This window comes from Bubalus kerabau, chromosome 19 (assembly GCF_029407905.1).
Source record: "Bubalus kerabau isolate K-KA32 ecotype Philippines breed swamp buffalo chromosome 19, PCC_UOA_SB_1v2, whole genome shotgun sequence".
In the NCBI taxonomy this organism is placed as follows: domain Eukaryota; kingdom Metazoa; phylum Chordata; class Mammalia; order Artiodactyla; family Bovidae; genus Bubalus; species Bubalus kerabau.
In genome coordinates, this window is record NC_073642.1 from 11,991,622 (window position 1) to 12,012,071 (window position 20,450).

Sequence of the window (20,450 nt, forward strand, 5' to 3'; positions counted from 1 at the left end):
TCATGAATTGGAGCTATAGCTTTTTGACATTCCTGATTTGCATTTTCATAAGCAAGTAATTTCTCTAGTTGCCTTTTGGCTTCTTCTCCAATTACAGTATGGGAAATAGCAGTTTCTAATCTAGCTAAAAAATCAGCACACATTTCATTAGATCCCAGAACTTTAAATAAGTGATGAAGTAAAGTAGCAAAGTGATGGGGCTTTCCAGCCATTTTATCCATGTCTTAGTACTTACCGGCCTCAATAGGCCCTGAGGGCACTCCATCAGAATTTGCCTACGTATACCAAGCTCCTGTTCTGGGTACCACTTGTTGGGGTCCATTAATGGACTGGAACCTGGTGGTCCAGAGTCGACCGATAAGAAAGTAAAGGAGAGAGAAAGAGGCTGATATTCCTTGGTTTACACAGAAAGCCAATAAAGCCCCTGCACGGGGCTTGCTCTGTTCATGAAGCCCTCAAGTGCCCTCTTGATGGGGTGAAAGCGCAGAGCGCCTTCTGGAGAGGGTCTTAGAAACCCAGGCAGGAAAGTGAACACAGAGGACCTCTGTGCTTCAAAGAAAGCCTGAGAGAGAGACAAAGAAAGCAAGACACAGGGACCAAAGCTCTGATGCAGCAAAGGTGTTTTAATCAACATGGTGTGGACATATATACGGTAGCTATTCTCAGCAAAGATAAAGATTAAAATTCCAGACTTACAAAACATGGGCGATCCATATTAAAGAGAGAGAGAGAGTTGTAAATAATCACTTTTACCATATGGTTCATAAAAAGGAAGAGGGTACTCATCACCGTACAGAAAAACTAATGAAGGAAATGCCTGGATTCCTCAGCCCCCAGAGAGGCTTGCATCTCCTCTTAATTCCTGAATATTCAGGAATTAATAAGGAACAGAGAATTCCTGACAGATCCAAAACCGCACACAGGAAGCCTCCTGTTAAATGCTTCCTGACATCCTATCATACATTTTCTCTCAGTATGGCAGGAGTAGTGCAGTCTTCAGCTAAAATTTTGAGTAAAATTCTGTGTTTCTGGCTAAAGGAACAAAGAAAACAGGACTCTTATGGTGAGATGTTATCGAGAGATGGATGCTCAAAGGAAGAGAAGAGGCGCTTCTAATTCTCTGTATAGGAACATGCGAGTGTTAGTCCATACCTTGAGCTACGTCTTTGTGGGAGAGACCAACAGTAGCCTAACTAAGGCTTAGATGAATGAGAGAATAAAATGACGCACACAAATCTTTTAGTGCAGTCTCTGAAGAGCATACATATGGAATAAATACAAACCAAAGATGGTGAATGCTTGCAGAACTCAACTGAACTCTGCACAAGTATCTGTCTAAATTCTGAGCTGTTCAGCATAAGGCAGATTCAAATCCTCATAGCAAGGATTTGAGAATTTAACCTAATAATTGAGCCTCTTCCCACAGAAGAGAAGATGCAACCTAATTAGACTGATTGCTTGCTGAAAGGAAAATAATAATATTTTACAGAGCACTTTAAAAAGAACAGTGCCCAACAACTTAACATCCACAACATTCAGGGTGTAATCCAAAATTAATTGATTCAAAAACTAAACAAATTTCAACAGTAACAAATAATAAAATGTGACAGATAATAAAATGTCACAAAACTGTAAAGGTAAAAATAAACATATGCCAAGCTTGAGGTTAGTCCAAATGCTGGAAAAATCAGACACATGCTTCAAAACATACTTTAAATTTTATTAATATTTATGTAAAGAAAAATATTTTGAAATGAGTAATAAAAATGAGAAAGTGTCAACAGAAATAGGAATTATATAAAGAACTAAATGTGAATTTTAGAGGTGGAAAACAGAATATAAGAAAATTTTTAAAAATGCTAATTGGATCCAATAATAAAATAATGACCAAAGAAGAAAGAGTAAACAAATCTGAGGGTATATCAATATAAATTATCCTGAGGCTAGAGAGAGAAAAGGTTAAAAAAGAAGAACAGAGTTTTGGTTTCTTTGAATGTGTAATTGAAGTTCAAAAGAAGGGGGCAAGGAAATTGGGGTTGAAATAGTATTTAAAGCAATAACAGTAGGAAACTTAAATTCTTGAAAAACATATTTATAGGTTGAAGATCAGCAAATTTCAACCTAGATAAAACCAAGGAAGATCATGTGTAGGTATATTATAATCAGTTCACAACTAAAGATAAAGAAAAATGTTTAGAAAATGGCATGACATATAGTGGAAGAAAAATTTGAATAAATTTCTCTTTAATATCCTTAAAGCACTGAAAGAAAGAAATAGAAACTCAGAATTCTATCTCCAATAAAAATATTCTGCAGGAATAAAAGTTAAATAAATAAATTTAAAAATAAACAAAATAATAAACTAAAAGAAAATTTATGAAATTCTAGAGGAATTTCTTCAAGGTGAAAAGAAAATGATACAGAGATTAGAATTTTTAGGAATTAAGGAAAAGCAAGAGAGATATCAAATAGCAGGATAAATGTAAAAATTACCTTTACTGACTAAAACAAAAATGTATACTTGATTATTAAAGCAAAAATTAAAACATTTTTGAAATTCTTGAGGTATATAGAAGTAAAGAGTATGACAATTGAGACAATTAAGAGATGAAGATGATTGTGGTGGAGAAAAGACCTAATATAGTTGCAAAGATTTTCATTTTATATGAAGTGATACAATATTAAAGGTAAAAGATTAAGTATGAATACTGAAATCTCTAGAGAAATCACTAAAATAATGCAAACAGATATTGACAAACATTCAGTAAATAAAATAAACAGGTGAAATAAAAACAAAGTAGTAAAATTATGGACATAAATCCAATGCAATCAATGATTATATTAAGTGTTAATAGTTTAAATACCTCAATTAAAAAAAAAAAGCATAAAAAATTGCCAGAGTAGCTTAAAAAGCAAGAATCCACTATGTGCTGCCTACAAGAAATATATTTTATTTTATTTTTACTTTTAAATTAATTTATTATAATTGGAGGCTAATTACTTTACAATATTGTGTTGGTTTTGCCATACATCAACATGAATCCACCACAGATGTACACGTGTTCCCCATCCTGAATGCCCCCTTCCCTCCTCCCTCCCCATACCATCCCTCTAGGTCATCCCAGTGCACGAGCCCAAAGCATCCTGTATCATGATCAAAACTGGACTGGCAATTCGTTTCTTCTATGATATTATACATGTTTAAATGCCATTCTCCCAAATCATCCCACCCTCTCCCTCTCCCACTGAGTCCAAAAGACTGTTCTATACATCTGTGTCTCTTTTGCTGTCTCGCATACAGGGTTATCGTTACCATCTTTCTAAATTCCATATATATGCGTTAGTATACTGTATTGGTGTTTTTCTTTCTGGCTTACTTCACTCTGTATAATAGGCTCCAGTTTTACCCACCCCATTAGAACTGATTCAAATGTGTTCTTTTTAATAACTGAGTAATATTCCATTGTGTACATGTACCACAGCTTTCTTATCCATTCGTCTTCTGATGGACATCTAGGTTACTTCCATGTCCTAGCTATTGTGAACAGTGCTACGACTGGGGTACACATGTCTGTTTCAATTCTGGTTTGCTCAGTGTGTATGCCCAGCAGTAGGATTGCTGGATCATATGGCAGTTCTATTTCCAGTTTTTTAAGGTATCTCCATACTGTTCTCCATAGTGGCTGTACTAGTTTGCATTCCCACCAACAGTGTAAGAGGGTTCCCTTTTCTCCACACCCTCTCTAGCATTTATGGTTTGTAGACTTTTTGAGAGCAATTCTGACCAGCATGAGATGGTACCTCATTGTGGTTTTGATGTGCATTTCTCTGATAATGAGTGATGTTGAGCATCTTTTCATGTTTGTTAGCCCTCTCTATGTCTTATTTGGAGAAATGTCTGTTTAGTTCTTTGGCCCATTTTTTGATTGGGTCATTTATTTTTCTGGTATTGAGCTACATGCACTGCTTGTATATTTTTGAGATTAATTCTTTGTCAGTTGCTTTGTTTACTATTATTTTCTCCCATTCTGAAGGCTGTCTTTTCACCTTGCTTATAGTTTCCTTCGTTGCGCAAAAGCTTTTAAGTATAACTATGTCCCATTTGTCTATTTTCACTCTTATTTCCATTGCTCTGGAAGGTGGGTCATAGAAGATGCTGCTGCTGCTGCTGCTAAGTCACTTCAGTCATGTCCAACTCTGTGCAACCCCATGGACGGCAGCCCACCAGGCTCCCCCGTCCCTGGGATTCTCCAGGCAAGAACACTGGAGTGGGTTGCCATTTCCTTCTCCAATGCATGAAAGTGAAAAGTCAAAGTAAAGTCGCTTAGTCATTTCCGACTCTTAACAACCCCATGGACTGGAGCCTACCAGGCTCCTCCATCCATGGGATTTTCCAGGCAAGAGTACTGGAGTGGGGTGCCATTGCCTTCTCCGATAGAAGATCCTACTGTGATTTATGTCAGAGAATGTTCTGCCTATGTTTTCCTCTGGGAGTTTTATAGTTTCTGGTCTTATATTTAGGTCTTTTAAATCCATTTTATTTTTGTGTGTGGTGTTATAAAGTGTTCTAGTTTCATTCTTTTACAGGTGGTTGACCAGTTTTCCAGCACCACTTGTTGAAAGATTGTCTTTTCACCATGTATTTTTGCCTTCTTTATCAAAGCAAATGTGTCCATAGGTGCGTGGTTTTATCTCTGGGCTTTCTATTTTGATCCATTGATCCATATTTCTGTCTTTATGCTAGTATCATACTGTCTTGATGACTGTAGCTTTGCAGTATAGTCTGAACACAGGCAGGTTGAATTCCTCCAGTTCCATTCTTCTTTCTCAAGATTGCTTTGGCTATTCGAGGTTTTTTGTGTTTCCATACAAATTGTGAAAATATTTGTTCTAGTTCTGTGAAAAATACCATTGGTAGCTTGTTAGAGATTGCACTGAATCTATAGATTGCTTTGGGTAGTATACTCATTTTCACTATATTGATTCTTCCAACCCATGAACATGGTATATTTCCCCATTTATTTGTATTATTTGATTTCTTTCATCAGTGTTTTATAGTTTTCTACATATAGGTCTTTTGAAGAAACATATTTTAAACATAAAAATAACATATTGAAAGTAAATACGTGCAAAAAATTGCCAAGAAAACAGTAAGCCTTACTATTTATAAAATAAAATTAAAGAGAACTACCAGATATAAAAAGAAATATTTCAGTAAAAAAATTCAATATGACAAATGGGATAATTCAGAAGAAAGACATAAAAATTATTAATATACATGTGTTTAGTGATACAGCTTCAGTCAGTTCAGTTCAGTTCAGTCACTCAGTCGTGTACGACTCTTTGTGACCCCATGAACCACAGCACGCCAGGCCTCCCTGTCCATCACCAACTCCCGGAGTACACCCAAACCCATGTTCATTGAGTCGGTGATGCCATCCAACCATATTATCCTCTGTCGTCCCCTTCTCCTCCTGCCCTCAATCTTTCCCAGCATCAGGGTCTTTTCAAATGAGTCAGTTCTTCACACCAGGTGGCCAAAGTATTGGAGTTTCAGCTTCAATATCAGTCCTTCCAATCAACACCCAGGACTGATCTCCTTTAGGATGGACTTGTTGGATCTCCTTGCAGTCCAAAGACTCTCAAGAGTCTTCTCCAATACCACAGCTCAAAAACATCAATTCTTCGGTGCTCAGCTTTCTTTACAGTCCAACTCTCACATCCATACATGACCCCTGAAAAAACCATAGCCTTGACTAGATGGACCTTTGTTGGCAAAGTAATGTCTCTGCTTTTCAATATGCTGTCTAGGTTGGTCATAACTTTCCTTCCAAGGAGTAAACGTCTTTTAATTTCATGGCTGCAATCACCATCTGCAGTGATTTTGGAGTCCCCCAAAATAAAGTCTGACACTGTTTCCACTGTTTCCCCATCTATTTCCCATGAAGTGATGGGTCCGGATGCTGTGATCTTAGTTTTCTGAATGTTGAGCTTTAAGCCAACATTTTCACTCTCCTCCTTCACTTTCATCCAGAGGCTCTTTAGTTCCTCTTCACTTTCTGCCATAAGGGTGGTGTCATCTGCATATCTGAGGTTATTGATATTTCTCCCGGCAATCTTGATTCCAGCTTGTGCTTCTTCCAGCCCAGCATTTCTCATGATGTACTCTGCATATAAGTTAAATAAGCAGGGTGACAATATACAGCCTTGACGTACTCCTTTTCCTATTTGGAACCAGTCTGTTGTTCTATGTCCAGTTCTAACTGTTGCTTCCTGACCTGCATATAAATTTCCCAAGAGGCAGGTCAGGTGGTCTGGTATTTCTATCTCTTTCACAATTGTCCCCAGTTTATTGTGATCCACACAGTCAAAGGCTTTGGCATAGTCAAGAAAGCAGAAATAGATGTTTTTCTGGAATCTCTTTTTTTTTCCATGATCCAGCGGATGTTGGCAATTTGATCTCTGGTTCCTCTGCCTTTTCGAAAACCAGCTTGAACATCTGGAAGTTCATGGTTCACATATTGCTGAAGCCTGGCTTGGAGAATTTTAAGCATCACTTTACTAGCGTGTGAGATGCGTGCAATTGTGCGGTAGTTTGAGCATTCTTTGGCATTGCCTTTCTTTGGGATTGGAATGAAAACTGACCTTTTCCAGTCCTGTGGCCACTGCTGAGTTTTCCAAATTTGCTGGTATATTGAGTGCAGCCCTTTCACAGCATCATTTTCCAGGATTTAAAATAGCTCAACTGGAATTCCATCACCTCCACTAGCTTTGTTCGTAGTGACGCTTTCTAAGGCCCACTTGACTTCACATTTCAGGATATCTGGCTCTAGGCTAGCGATCATATCATCATGATTATCTTGGTTATGAAGATCTTTTTTGTACAGTTCTTCTGTGTATTCTTGCCACCTCTTCTTAATATCTTCTGCTTCTGTTAGGTCCATACCATTTCTGTCCTTTACCGAGCCCATCTTTGCATGAAATGTTCCCTGGGTATCTCTAATTTTATTGAAGAGATCTCTAGTCTTTCCCATTCTATTGTTTTCCTCTATTTCTTTGCACTGATAGCTGAGGAAGGCTTTCTTATCTCTCCTTCTAATTCTTTGGAACTCTGTATTCAAATGAGTATATCTTTCCTTTTCTCCTTTGCTTTTCACTTCCCTTCTTTTCACAGCTATTTGTAAGTCCCCCTCAGACAGCCATTTTGCTTTTTTGCATTTCTATTTCTTGGGGATGGTTTTGATTCCTGTGTCCTGTACAATGTCACGAACCTCCATCCATAGTTCATCAGGCACTCTATGTATCAGATCTAGTCCCTTAAATATATATATCTCACTTCCACTGTATAGTCATAAGGGATTTGATCTAGGTCATAGCTGAATGGTCTGGTGGTTTTCCCTACTTTCTTCAATTTAAGTCTGAATTTGGCAATAAGGAGTTCATGGTCTGAGCCACAGTCAACTCCGAGTCTTGTTTTTGCTGACTGTATACAGCTTCTTGATCTTTGAAAACAGCTTCACATGACAATAAATGAAAAATGACAGAAGGATACAGATAAACTCAAAACTATTGTAGCATACTTTAATAACTGTTACTTCTCATTATTTCTCATGAATTAATAAAATTAGATGAAATCAGTATGAAAATAGAAGACCTAAAACCTCTTTCAAGTACCTTGTTCTAATTAATATTTTCAATCATTGTATCCAATAAGTGCACCTTACACATGGTACAGTCACTAAAACAGATCATATATTAGGGTATAAGACAATTCACATTAAGTATAAAAGGATCAAAATCATATGGAGTATTATCACAAAAGGATTAAATTTGAAACCAGTAAAAAAACTTAGGAAAACCCACATATCTGAAAATTAGCACATTTCTAAATAGTTCATAGGTCAAGGAGAAAATCATGAGGAATGTTAGAAACTATTTTTAGTAAAAATATATGATATCAAACCATGTGTGGTGTAATTAAAATATAGTTGTTATTTTTAATTATTTTAGCAAAAGAAAGATTCACCTTCATAAGCTAAAATAAGCCAGGTAAACAAAGACTTATTTTACAAGAAATGCAAAAGGAATTTCTTCAGTCTGAAAGTAATGACATCAAATATTAATTAAAATCCACAGAAAGAATTTAAGAGAATTTGAAATGATAAATATGTGGATAAATATACAAGATTACATAATTTTTTTCTGTTTTCACTTCCTTCTTTCAAAGGCACACAATTACATAAAGCAATCATTATAACCCAGTATAATTGAATTTACAAGATATAGGAATAATAATACATGTGACATTAACAGTAAAAATAAAGATGAAGGAAATGAAGATATACTGTAACAAAGTATCTATATCTTATAAGAATTCATCTAATTTGTGATATTATGTAATCCATAGAAAATAATTAACCATATGTATGTAATCACTAGTGAAAATGAAAATGGTGATATAGGTACATAAGTGCCATATTGCTATTTGATATACTGTTATTTATAATTTTTGTTTCTTTATCTGTTTCTCCTTTGTAATGATCTTAGCTTTTGTAATTATATATATATACACACATACATATATACCAAATATATATAAACTATGTATAATGCCAAATATACATATATAATACAAAGTATATATATAAAACATCATATATTATTATAACAAGATTTATATAATTTATATTAAATATGTATAAAATTATATGTATATAATATATAATAATAACAAAGGAGAAAAGGAGAATCTGAGTAACAAAGAGAGACATGGGAGATATTAAACCAAATAGTAACATGACAGATATAAATTCAATCACATCAGTAATTATATTACATATAAGTGGATTCAGTTCAGTTCAGTCACTCAGTCCTGTCCGACTCTTTGCGACCCCATGAATCGCAGCTCGCCAGGCCTCCCTGTCCATCACCAACTCCTGGAGTTCACTCAAACTCATGTCCATCGAGTCGGTGATGCCATCCAGGTGTCTCATCCTCTGTCATCCCCTTTTCCTCCTGCCCTCAATCCCTCCCAGCATCGGAGTCTTTTCCAATGAGTCAACTCTTCACATTAGGTGGCTAAAGTACTGGAGTTTCAGCTTTAGCATCATTCCTTCCAAAGAACACCCAGGGATGGTCTCCTTTAGAATGGACTGGTTGGATCTCCTTGCAGTCCAAGGACTCTCAAGAGTCTTCTCGAACACCACAGCTCAAAAGCATCAATTCTTTGGCGCTCAGCTTCCTTCACAATCCAACTCTCACATCCATATATGATCACTGGAAAAACCATAGCCTTGACTAGATGGACATTTGTTGGCAAAGTAATGTCTTTGCTTTTCAATATGCTATCTAGGTTGGTCATAACTTTTCTTCCAAGGAGTAAGTGTCTTTTAATTTCATGGCTGCAAACACCATCTGCAGTGATTTTGTAGCCCAAAAAAATAAAGTCTGACACTGTTTCCCCTGTTTCCCCATCTATTTGCGATGAAGTGATGGGACCAGATGCCATGATCTTCCTTTTCTGAATGTTGAGCTTTAAGCCAACTTTTTCACTCTCCTCTTTCACTTTCATCCAGAGGCTTTTTAGTTCCTCTTCACTTTCTGCCATAAGGGTGGTGTCATCTGCATATCTGAGGTTATTGATATTTCTCCCGGCAATCTTGATTCCAGCTTGTGCTTCTTCCAGCCCAGCATTTCTCATGATGTACTCTGCATATAAGTTAAATAAGCAGGGTGACAATATACAGCCTTGATGTACTCCTTTTCCTATTTGGAACCAGTCTGTTGTTCCATGTCCAGTTCTAACTGTTGCTTCCTGACCTGCACATAGGTTTCCTCCAATAAAAATAATCAGCAACTGTCAGATTGATTAAAAAGGCAATGTTCAACCACATGTTGTCTATAGAAACACATTTTATATTTAATGACACAAACAAGTAGAAATAAAAGAATAGAAAAAGACATACAATGGAAATAATAAACCATGAGAGAAATGAAGTAGCTATATATAAATATTAGACAATATTTTGGACTTTGTACAAAGAAATCCTGCAAGAACTCGATATTTCTGGAAGATGTAATAAATATAATGTATATGCATCTAATAAGCCATGACTCCAGAGCACATGAATGAAAATCTGATAGAAGTGAAAAGAACATAATCAATGATGATATTTTAATACTCTAATCTCAAAAAAAGAGAGAGAAATCTCCAGTGATATAAAAGACCTATATTACTATCAACCATTTTGACCTCAGTGACAGTTATGTTATCCTTTATCTGATGACACCACAATATACTCTTTTCAAGGTGGCATAAAATATTCTTTAGGATGGACCATATGCTAGACCATAAAAGTCTCAGTAAAGTGAAAAGCACTGAAATAACACAAAGTGCGCTCTTCAATCACAAAGAAATTAAATTAGAAATTAATAACAAAGATATTTGGGAAATCCTCAAATATCTAGAGGTTAAATATTCTACTTAGTAATTCAGAGGTTAAAAAAGAAACCACAGGGATAATTAGATGAATATTTTAGATGAATGAAAAAGAAAATGTCAAAATTGATGAAATGAAGCTAAAGCAATGCTTAGAGAGATATTCATATATTTAAAACAGCTTTATATATATATATATATATATACACATATATATATATATGTAAAACTCAATGTGCAACACCTACCATACAACTTAGCCATCTTGTAGCTCAGTTGGTGAAGAGTCTGCCTGCAATGTGGGAGACCTGCATTCAATCCCTGGGTTGGAAAGATCCCCAGGAGAAGGGAAAGATTACTCACTCAAGTATTCTGGGCTGGAGAATTCCATAGACTGTGTAGTCCATGGGGTTGCAAAGAGTTGGACACAACTGAACGACTTTCACACACACACCCCAATGGCTCAGTGGTTAAAGAATACATCTGCAATGCAGAAGATGAAGGACACACAGGTTTGATCCCTGGGCAGGAAGATCCCTTAGATGAGGAAATGGTAATCCACTCCAATATTCTTGCCTGGAAAATCCCATGGACAGAGGAGCCTGGCAGTCTATAGTCCATGGGATTGCAAAGATCAGATATGACTGAGCGACTAAGCACACACACATATTTAACTCAATAATAAGTCAAACAGCCCCATCAAAAATGAGCAAAATACTTGAATCTACTTTGCCAAATAAAAGATGAGTAGTACTGTATGTAAGCATATGGAAAGTTTAGTCATCGGGGAAATACAAATTCATACTACAATGAGATACAATTACAAACCTATTTACTTTACTGTAACCCAAAAGATTGATTGTATCAAGCATTGGTAAGAATATGCAGAGTTGATATTTCCATATGTAGCTTTGTTGGAAATGTAATGTGGTACAACTACTTTGGAAAACAGTTTAACATATTCTTAAAAAAATTAACCAACACCTACCATACAACCTAGCCATTTCAGTCTTAAATATCAGAGGAAAGAAAACCCTCAAATAACATCAACACGTGAATGAATAAACACATTATGTTCTAACCATACAATAAAATAAAATATTAAGCAAAATTAAACGAAAAAAAGAAATAAACTATGAAACACACAAGAACAGGAGACTAAGGATAAGTCTTAATTATTCAGCTGTGTGAACCAAACCAGGCCAAAAAGGGAACATATTGCATGACTCTATAAATGCATACTCTCTATGATTTATTTTTTTAAAAAAGCTAGAACATACAAACAGGAAGACATTTTATGGCTGTCTGGGATGGGGGTGACAGAAATGACAGATTACTACAGGTGCTGAGAAAATGTTTGGTGGTGATGGATATGTTCATTATCTGTGGTGACGGCTTCTACAGGAATGCACTTTTATCAAAATGGATCCAATTTTACTCCTTAAATATGTGTAACTATACCTTAATACAACATACTAAAAATAGATAAGTAAAACTTTTATGGTACCCTACTGTCACCTGGAAATTTTTTCAATTTTTTAGCATGGCATTATCAAAGGCCTCCATATTAGCTTGAATTAGTCCTAGCTTTGAGTGGCAGAAAATCTAAATGAATGGTGGTCTAATCTCAGGGTCAGCAAGCATTTTCTGTAAAGGGCCAGACAGTGAACAGTTTAGGCTTTGCAGGCCATATGATGGTAACTACTCAACTTTGCCTTTGTGACATCAAATCAGTTATGCTAAGCTGCTAAGTCGCTTCAGTCGTGTCCGACTCTGTGCAACCCCATAGATGGCAGCCCACCAGGCTCCCCCATCCCTGGGTTCTCCAGGCAAGAACACTGGAGTGGGTTGCCATTTCCTTCTCCAATGCATGAAAGTGAAAAGTGAAAGTGAAGCCGCTCAGTCATGTCTGACTCCTAGCAACCCCACGGACTGCAGCCTACCAGGTTCCTCCATCCCTGGGATTTTCCAGGCAAGAGTACAGGAGTGGGGTGCCATTGCCTTCTCCATCAAATCAGTTATAGATGCTATCTAAAGGAATGGCATTAGTGTGATCCAGTGAAACTTTAATTACAAAAACAGATGGTGAACTGAATTTGGAAGGGTGGGCTGTAGTTTGCCTATCTCCAGTTTGAACAATAGCCTTTGTAAACATAGGTAATCCAAGAATACGATGATGACTCCATTCTCCTCCCGGTTTACTATCCTTAACGTGTAGTGTCTATGTCATGGCACAAGACAGCCACTCTAGCATCAACCACATCTGTATTTCAGCAAATGGGAGAAGAAAAGAAAGAAGAAAAAAAAAAAAAAGCATGCCTTTCTCTTGGAATACTCCTAGAAAGTTATGCACACTTTAATTTATATTTGTCTGTCTGGAAATTAATCACATGGCCACACTTAGATACAAGGGAAACTGAGCAATATAGTTTTCATTCATGATGTCTAGGTATCCAGATAATTGTCAGGGTTCTACTACGAAGAAGAAAGTATTAGGTAAAAATTCTCTTCTGAATTTTTCTAAATATAATATGTATAGAATCCATAATTATATGAAGGAAGCAAAAAGGAAAATATATTTTTAGATAGAAATCACAAACTTTTATTTTGTATCATTTTTAAATATTGTAAGAAACATGCTTAAAGGATATTTGTTTATATAAAGAAATATGATTTCCTTAATGACATAGAGATGACGTCAGACAAGCTTGTGTGTTGGATTCAGATGAGCCTGGATAATTCTGGTTTTCACTTATTGTTTATGAGAAAGTTAATAAATGTCCTTTGAATCCTAGTTTGAGAATTGAAAGTGAAAATATTAGCCGCTCAGTCATGTCTGACTCTTTGCAACCCCATGGACTGTAGCCTGCCAGGCTCCTCTGTCCATGGGATTCTCTGGGCAAGAATACTAGCGAGGGTAGCCATTCCCTTCTCCAGGGGAGTCTTCCCAACCCAGGGATAAAACCTAGGTCTCCTGCACTGCAGACAGATTCTTTACCATCCGAGCCACCAGGGAAGCCTAGTTTACTAATCTGTACAATGGGCAGATATAGTTTATTTAATATATTCACATCTATGTACGAGGACAGGGAGAGTACTGCTTATCTTTCCAACACTGTAGTTATGATATGACAAGTTAGGATGATTTCTAGTGTCTGAAAGTGAAAGTGAAAGCTGCTCAGTTGTGTCCGACTCTTTGAGACCCCATGGACTATAGAGTCCATGGACTTCTCCAGGCCAGAATACTGGAGTGGGTAGCCTTTGCCTTCTCCAGGGGATCTTCCTAAACTAGGGATCGAACCCAGGTCTCCTGCATTGCAGGTGGATTATTTATCAACTGAGCCAAAAGGGAAGCCCAAGAATACTGGAGTGGGTAGCCTGTCCCTTCTCCAGCAGATCTTCCCGACCCAAGAATCAAACTGGGGTTTCCTGCATTGCAGGCGGATTCTTCACCAACTGAGCTATCCAGCATCTACATTTTATTAAATCTTCATAGGCAAAGCACAGAAGAATTTGAGGGTCTGAGGATCTTAGGTGTGCCATAGACATTTTTAAAATTCACATTGGTATATATCACTCTAAGTAACTGATAATATCTCACTTACATATAAACTGAGCCACTCATCACAATGCCATTCCTGAAACCTATATGCCAACAAATCTCCAGAAAAATACTGATGCCAGGGTCTTAATTTTTAGCCATTCTGAAACTCCAATACTTTGGCCACCTCATGCGAAGAATTGACTCATTGGAAAAAACCTGATGCTAGGAGGGATTAGGGACAGGAGGAGAAGGGGACAACAGAGGATGAGATGGCTGGATGGCATCACCGACTCAGTGCAGATGAGTTTGGGTGAACTACGGGAGTTGGTGATGGACAGAGAGGCCTGGCGTGCTGCTATTCATGGGGTCGCAATGAGTCAGACACGACTGAGCGACTGACCTGAACTGAACTGAACTGAACATTTGTTGCTAAGAAAGGCATTGCTATTACATATTTAAATGAGATTATTTCCAGCTCGTGTTTTGAAAACAATTTGCAACTATCACTGTATTTTATTTTAAGACAGCTTAGTTTGGTAATCCTTGTTTGACAGATGAGAAAGCCAAAACATAGAACAGGTACCTGCCTCATAATGACAAGCAGACGTTTATTGCTGAAGCTTATTGCCATCAGGGGCGTATAAGGAATATAAGAAATACTGGGTTGGTTAATTTTAAGAAATTATAGTCAGGATGGTCCACCCTTACCTTTGCGATACATAGGTGCTGGCTTTCTTAGTGGCTTCAATCATGGGCACAGCATTGAAACACATTTGCCTTCAAATTCTAGACCCTTCTTGTCCACTCACAGGTTTAGTTAACTATAGAACCTACAGGAACTATCTGTCTCATGCATAATCTTGAGTAAAGATACTAATGGGTAAAATCTGAATGAGTGGTGTAGTCATGCCTGTAACCACCTTTCTCTCACCCCCCAACTGGTGGATGCAGATTGCAGACCAAGAACAAAGCAAAATCAGGGGCAAACTGCCCACCACCTCCAGCCTGACCACAAGCTCCCTTGGAGATATATGATCCTTCTATGCAGTCATCCCAACCACCTGCTCACCCTCAGCCAGCAACCGGCAAGCTCCAAATTTACATTGGGAAATTTGAAAAAGTATCAGCTCCTGACCTCATAGGCTTCCCAGGTAGTGGTAGGGGTAAAGAACTCACCTGCCAATGCTGGAGATGTAAGAGATGTAGGTTTGATTCCCTGGGTCAGGAAGATCCCCTGAAGGAGGAAATGGCCACCCACTCCAGTATTCTTGCCTGGAAAATCCTATAGATAGAGGAGCCCGGCAGGCTATAGTCCATGAAGTCATACACAGTTGGACACGACTGAGGCTTAGCACCTGGCCTTGGACCTCCAGTGGTTCTGACTTAACTGGACTGGGATGGGGCTTCGATTTGGTAGGTTTTAAGAGTATATTGTCACTCTACTTATTCAACTTATATGCAGAGTACATCATGAGAAATGCTGGGCTGGAAGAATCACAAGCTAGAATCAAGATTGCTGGGAGAAATATCAATAACCTCAGATATGCAGATGACACCACCCTTATGGCAGAAAGTGAAGAGGAACTAAAAAGCCTCTGGATGAAAGTGAAAGAGGAGAGTGAAAATGTTGGCTTATAGCTCAACATTCAGAAAACGAAGATCATGGCATCGGGTCCCATCACTTCATGGCAAATAGATGGGGAAACAAAGGAAACAGTGTCAGACTTTATTTTTTTGGGCTCCAAAATCACTGCAGATGGTGATTGCAGCCATGAAATTAAAAGACACTTACTCCTTGGAAGGAAAGTTATGACCAACCTAGATAGCATATTCAAAAGCAGAGATATTACCTTGGCAACAAAGGTCCCTCTAGTCAAGGCTATGGTTTTTCCAGTGGTCGTGTATGGATGTGAGAGTTGGTCTGTAAAGAAAGCTGAGCACCGAAGAATTGATGCATTTGAACTGTGGTGTTAGAGAAGACTCTTGAGAGTCCCTTGGACTGCAAGCAGGTCCAACCAGTCCATTCTAAAGGAGATCAGTCCTGGGTGTTATTTGGAAGGACTGATGCTAAAGCTGAAACTTCAATATTTTGGGCACCTCATGCGAAGAGTGGACTCATTGGAAGACCCTGATGCTGGGAGGGATTGGGGGCAGGAGGAGAAGGGGATGACAGAGGATGAGATGGCTGGATGGCATCACCAACTCAATGGACATGAGTCTGAGTGGACTCCAGGAGTTGGTGATGGACAGGGAGGCCTGGCGTGCTGTGATTCATGGGGTCGCAAAAAGCCTGACACGACTGAGCAACTGAACTGAACTGAACTGAAGAGCATCCCAGGTATTTTTACTGTGCAGCTGAGGTTAAGAACCACAGCTCAGGGGCTTCCTGGCTGGGACCGTGGGCTGCCTCACCTTTCCTGTGGATTTCAGACTTGATCTTGCCTGTTGCTGTCTGGCCTGCTCTGCCTGATTCTCAGTTCACAACTCTTGCCCAGTTCTGCACTTTCTGGTATTTGTGTCGTCCTCATTTACTGGTACTTTTCCAGCTTCCAGCTAAATGCCTGCTCTACCTCGCAGGTGTGTCTGAGTCAGACCCAGGCTTTGCCTCGGCCTCTCTTGCTGCCTGGGTCCTGAGTCTGTTCCAGGCAACCACTGTCCAAATCTTAGCACAGCCTCCAAGACTTTGCTCCTTTAGGGATGCTTCCCTGAGGCTCCTCCCAGCCAGGGGCACCTTCAGAACAGATTTTCTGAGCAAAAATACTGGAGTGGGTTGCCATTTCCTCCTCCAGGGGATTTTCCTGAGCCAGGGATGAAACCTGCATCTCCTGAATTGCAGGCAGTTTCTTTACCTGCTGAGCCACTGCGGAATGCATACTGACACTGTTTAGTATTCTCTGATGTTCCTTTGCCCTGACAGTGGGAGGGAGTGTAGTTGTGGGGGTGGGGGTGGGGGTTGGGGAGTGGAGGGTGTGGGAGGGGGTAGGGGGTGTGGGAGGGGGTAGGGGGTGGAGAGGTTGGAGGAAGGAGGTGGGAAGGGGAGCAAAATTCCAGGACGTATTTCCCCAGTGGGATCCCCATTATTATTAAACACAAATAATTAAAGTTGATAAATTTTATGTTGTCTAGTACATTTTTCATATTCTATTAAGCCTAGTGTATTTTTAGCTTTGTATTTAAACATTTAATATTTATTACTAAAGGTATAATATAAACCATTTAATATAATTTAACTACAGTGCCTATATTTTTTGAGGAAATTTAAAGGAAAAACTATTAGCTACACAAAACTTCAAGCTTTGACCTTGTATTGATTTAAATTTGGGTCTGTAACTCATAACATTGTTTGAAAGAAATATTTATTTGATACCTGGTATAAATAAGAGAAAGAAGGGGAAAGCAGTCACTTTTCACACCTACAAAAATGGGAAATATTATATCTTCTGCCAAAGTATTCATTCTACTCAAAGTTACTTGAGAAGAAAAGCTGGAGTTAATTGTCATTTATTTATATAAAGCTACAAATTAATAATGACTACTTGTTGTCTTCCCCTTCCACTCATTCAGTATTTCCCAAATGGAGTTAACTGGGAGTAAGAAAAGAGGCATGGGAGGGAGTGACTCATTGACTCAGATTACTGTCACCTGTTTTATCATTTTATGGGAAATAGTAAATGGATAGATGCCTATTTATTATTTTATCTCAATTTGCAATGTCACGAATGAGTCTTATTATGCAATGACTGACATTTACTCAAAATTTCTGAGATAACATTTCATTTACATAATTTCAAGATAAATCATCTAAATATAGTAGCCTGCCCTGTTTCCTATCAAAAATTGATCAGAATATGAAAATATCAATTGATTGCTTCCAGTTGATGCATTGTCTTGTACTTAATCATTTGTCTATGATTTAACATTGAATTCATTTTTTTTTTCATTCTATTTTTCTTTTCTCTGCTGATATCAATAACATTGCAGTGAACGACTCTGTGTTTGTTATTTCAAAATAAATATTTTGAATTTATTCATTTGTATAGATTTTGCACAGGTCAAATATCGTTAAACTTCTTAGTCTAATTGATAAGCCTATCGAATACATCCAGTTCTCTAAGCTTCCTAAGGAGATGCTGCTGCTGCTGCTGCTAAGTCGCTTCAGTTGTGTCTGATTCTGTGTGACCCCATAGATGGCAGCTTACCAGGCTCTCCCGTCCCTGGGATTCTCCAGGCAAGAACATTGGAGTGGGTTGCCATTTCCTTCTCCAATGCATGAAAGTGAAGAGTGAAAGTGAAGTCGCTCAGTCGTGTCCGACTCTTAGCGACCCCATAGACTGCAGCCCACCAGGCTCCTCCATCCATGGGATTTTCCAGGCAAGAGTACTGCAGTGGGGTGCCATTGCCTTCTCCGTCCTAAGGGGATGAGAGCCATTTAAAAACAGCCCCATGTGTTGGTAAAGAGTGCTCAGATTGAGGAAGGAGAAGAAAGTAGAGTATTTCGGCCCCTATTTTACGGTGGGTTGGTCTGATTTCAAACACTGTTATTAAATCCAACCGTTACTATTGTTTTTATGGTGTTGACAACTTGAGGTGAAGTTGCATGAGAATTCTTTACAATATAGAGTGTGTGTGGTGTGCGTGTGCTCAGTTGTGTCCAACTCTTTGCTACCCCATAGACTGCTGCTGCCGCTGCTAAGTCACTTCAGTCATGTCCGACTCTGTGCGACCCCATAGACAGCAGCCCACCAGGCTCCTCTGTCCATGGGATTCTCCAGGCAAGAACACTGGAGTGGGTTGCCATTTCCTCCTCCAATGCATGAAAGTGAAAAGTCAAAGTGAAGTCGCTCAGTTGTGTCTGACTCCTAGCGACCCCATGGACTGCAGCCCACCAGGCTCCTCCATCCATGGGATTTTCCAGGCAAGAGTACTGGAGTGGGGTGCCATTGCCTTCTCCAACCCCATAGACTAGGCCACCAGAAAATTCCTCTGTCCATGGAATTTTCCAGGCAAGAATACTGGAGTTGGTTGCCATTTCCTACTCCAGGGGATCTTCTTGACCCAGAGATCAAATCCATGTTTCTTGCATCTCCTGCACTGGCAAGTGGATTCTTTCCAACTGACCCCCCTGGGAAGTCCCACCTATAGAGAGTACACAGTGTGAACTATTAAGGCGATTCATAAATTGGGAAGGGGAAATATGTGATACAACTGTCTTTCTTATTTGGGGACATCTGCTCTTTGACCTCTTCCAACTGGTCACTGTGCCCCGTGGCTGTTGGGCTAGGTTGGGTAACCAAAGGAAGAGCTTTGCAACAGGTGTTCTTTTATAGGTGTTGCTATGGCCTCTTGAGGACTTTCTTTTTTTCCAGTTAGGTATCTATCAGACTTTGTGGTTCATGTTCTCCTCTGGTTATTCTCTCAGCTGTGATCAGCAGACTCTGAGATACAAGGTGGAACTTTCCACGTGGCACTGTGGCACAGCTTCTTCATGTGTGTCTGTGCTACAAAAGGATGGTAAATGCTTTACCAGCGATCATTTTATTGGCTCTGAAAGGAGGTTTGATCTCGGTTCTAGTAACCAATTAGAATCTATCCCTCTTCAAAATTTACATTGTTTAATTCATAACTAATCAATTATTCTTCTGTTATGAGAATATTTCATGTTTTAATGGCCATGATGAACTTCTTTGTGTTCATTGATTTCTTTTATTTTTTCTTCTCAGTCTCTCCTTCTCTTCTTCTTTTTTTTTTTTTTTTTGTTCTCATCACATTTACTTCCTTTGTTGACTCCATTTGCAAAGGTTGTTCCTCTGTTACTTCCACTGGGAGAGATTCCACATAGGTGATTTTAGGCAGGAGGTACTACAGCAGAATTTAGTCCCTTAGTTTGACTGAAGTAGCCAAAACTTGTTATGTTGCTGTTGTTGTTTCTACAAATTCTATTCCCTCTTTTCAAAATAAAGGATACAGTCACTTAAACTTTTCCAGCGAGGCTCCTCATCTCCACAATGACATTCTTCATGCCTGGGGTGGGGGGTAGAGGGCTCTTTATTTCCCCTTTCCACAGAGCATGGTCCCAGCTGTGTGGTTCCCTTCATGAATATGCATGAAATCAGATATGACATTGCCCTGCTCCCATTAATAATCTTGTCATCTGACTTGTGCTCCAGAAAGCTCCAGCCCTGGGCTTCTCAGAGCAAATGTAGCCTGAAGAAAAACAAGACAAAACAAAACAAAAAGACCCTATCTTTTTGTTTATCTTTTTTTTTTTTTAATTTTATTTGGATTAAGTATTCCAACATTTGGGCAAGGGCTTGTGAGAGGAACAGAGGAGGCAGGAAGGGAGAGAGGGAGAGGGCTCAGAGGAGAAGTCGGCCCCCTTGTGAATGGCGTGGCTTGTTGGGAGTCGAACGCGGTGGGTGTAATGGCATGCGAAGTGACCTTGAATATAGGCACTGTGGGTAGCCCCAG

The 20,450-nt window shown here is 38.8% G+C and overlaps 1 long non-coding RNA gene across 1 annotated transcript in view; it reads left to right on the forward strand.

The window, feature by feature from the left end:
- LOC129634100 (uncharacterized) overlaps positions 1 to 20,450 on the forward strand; it is a 60,091-nt gene that overhangs the window by 23,291 nt on the left and 16,350 nt on the right. The gene's annotated exons all lie outside the window — the stretch shown is intronic.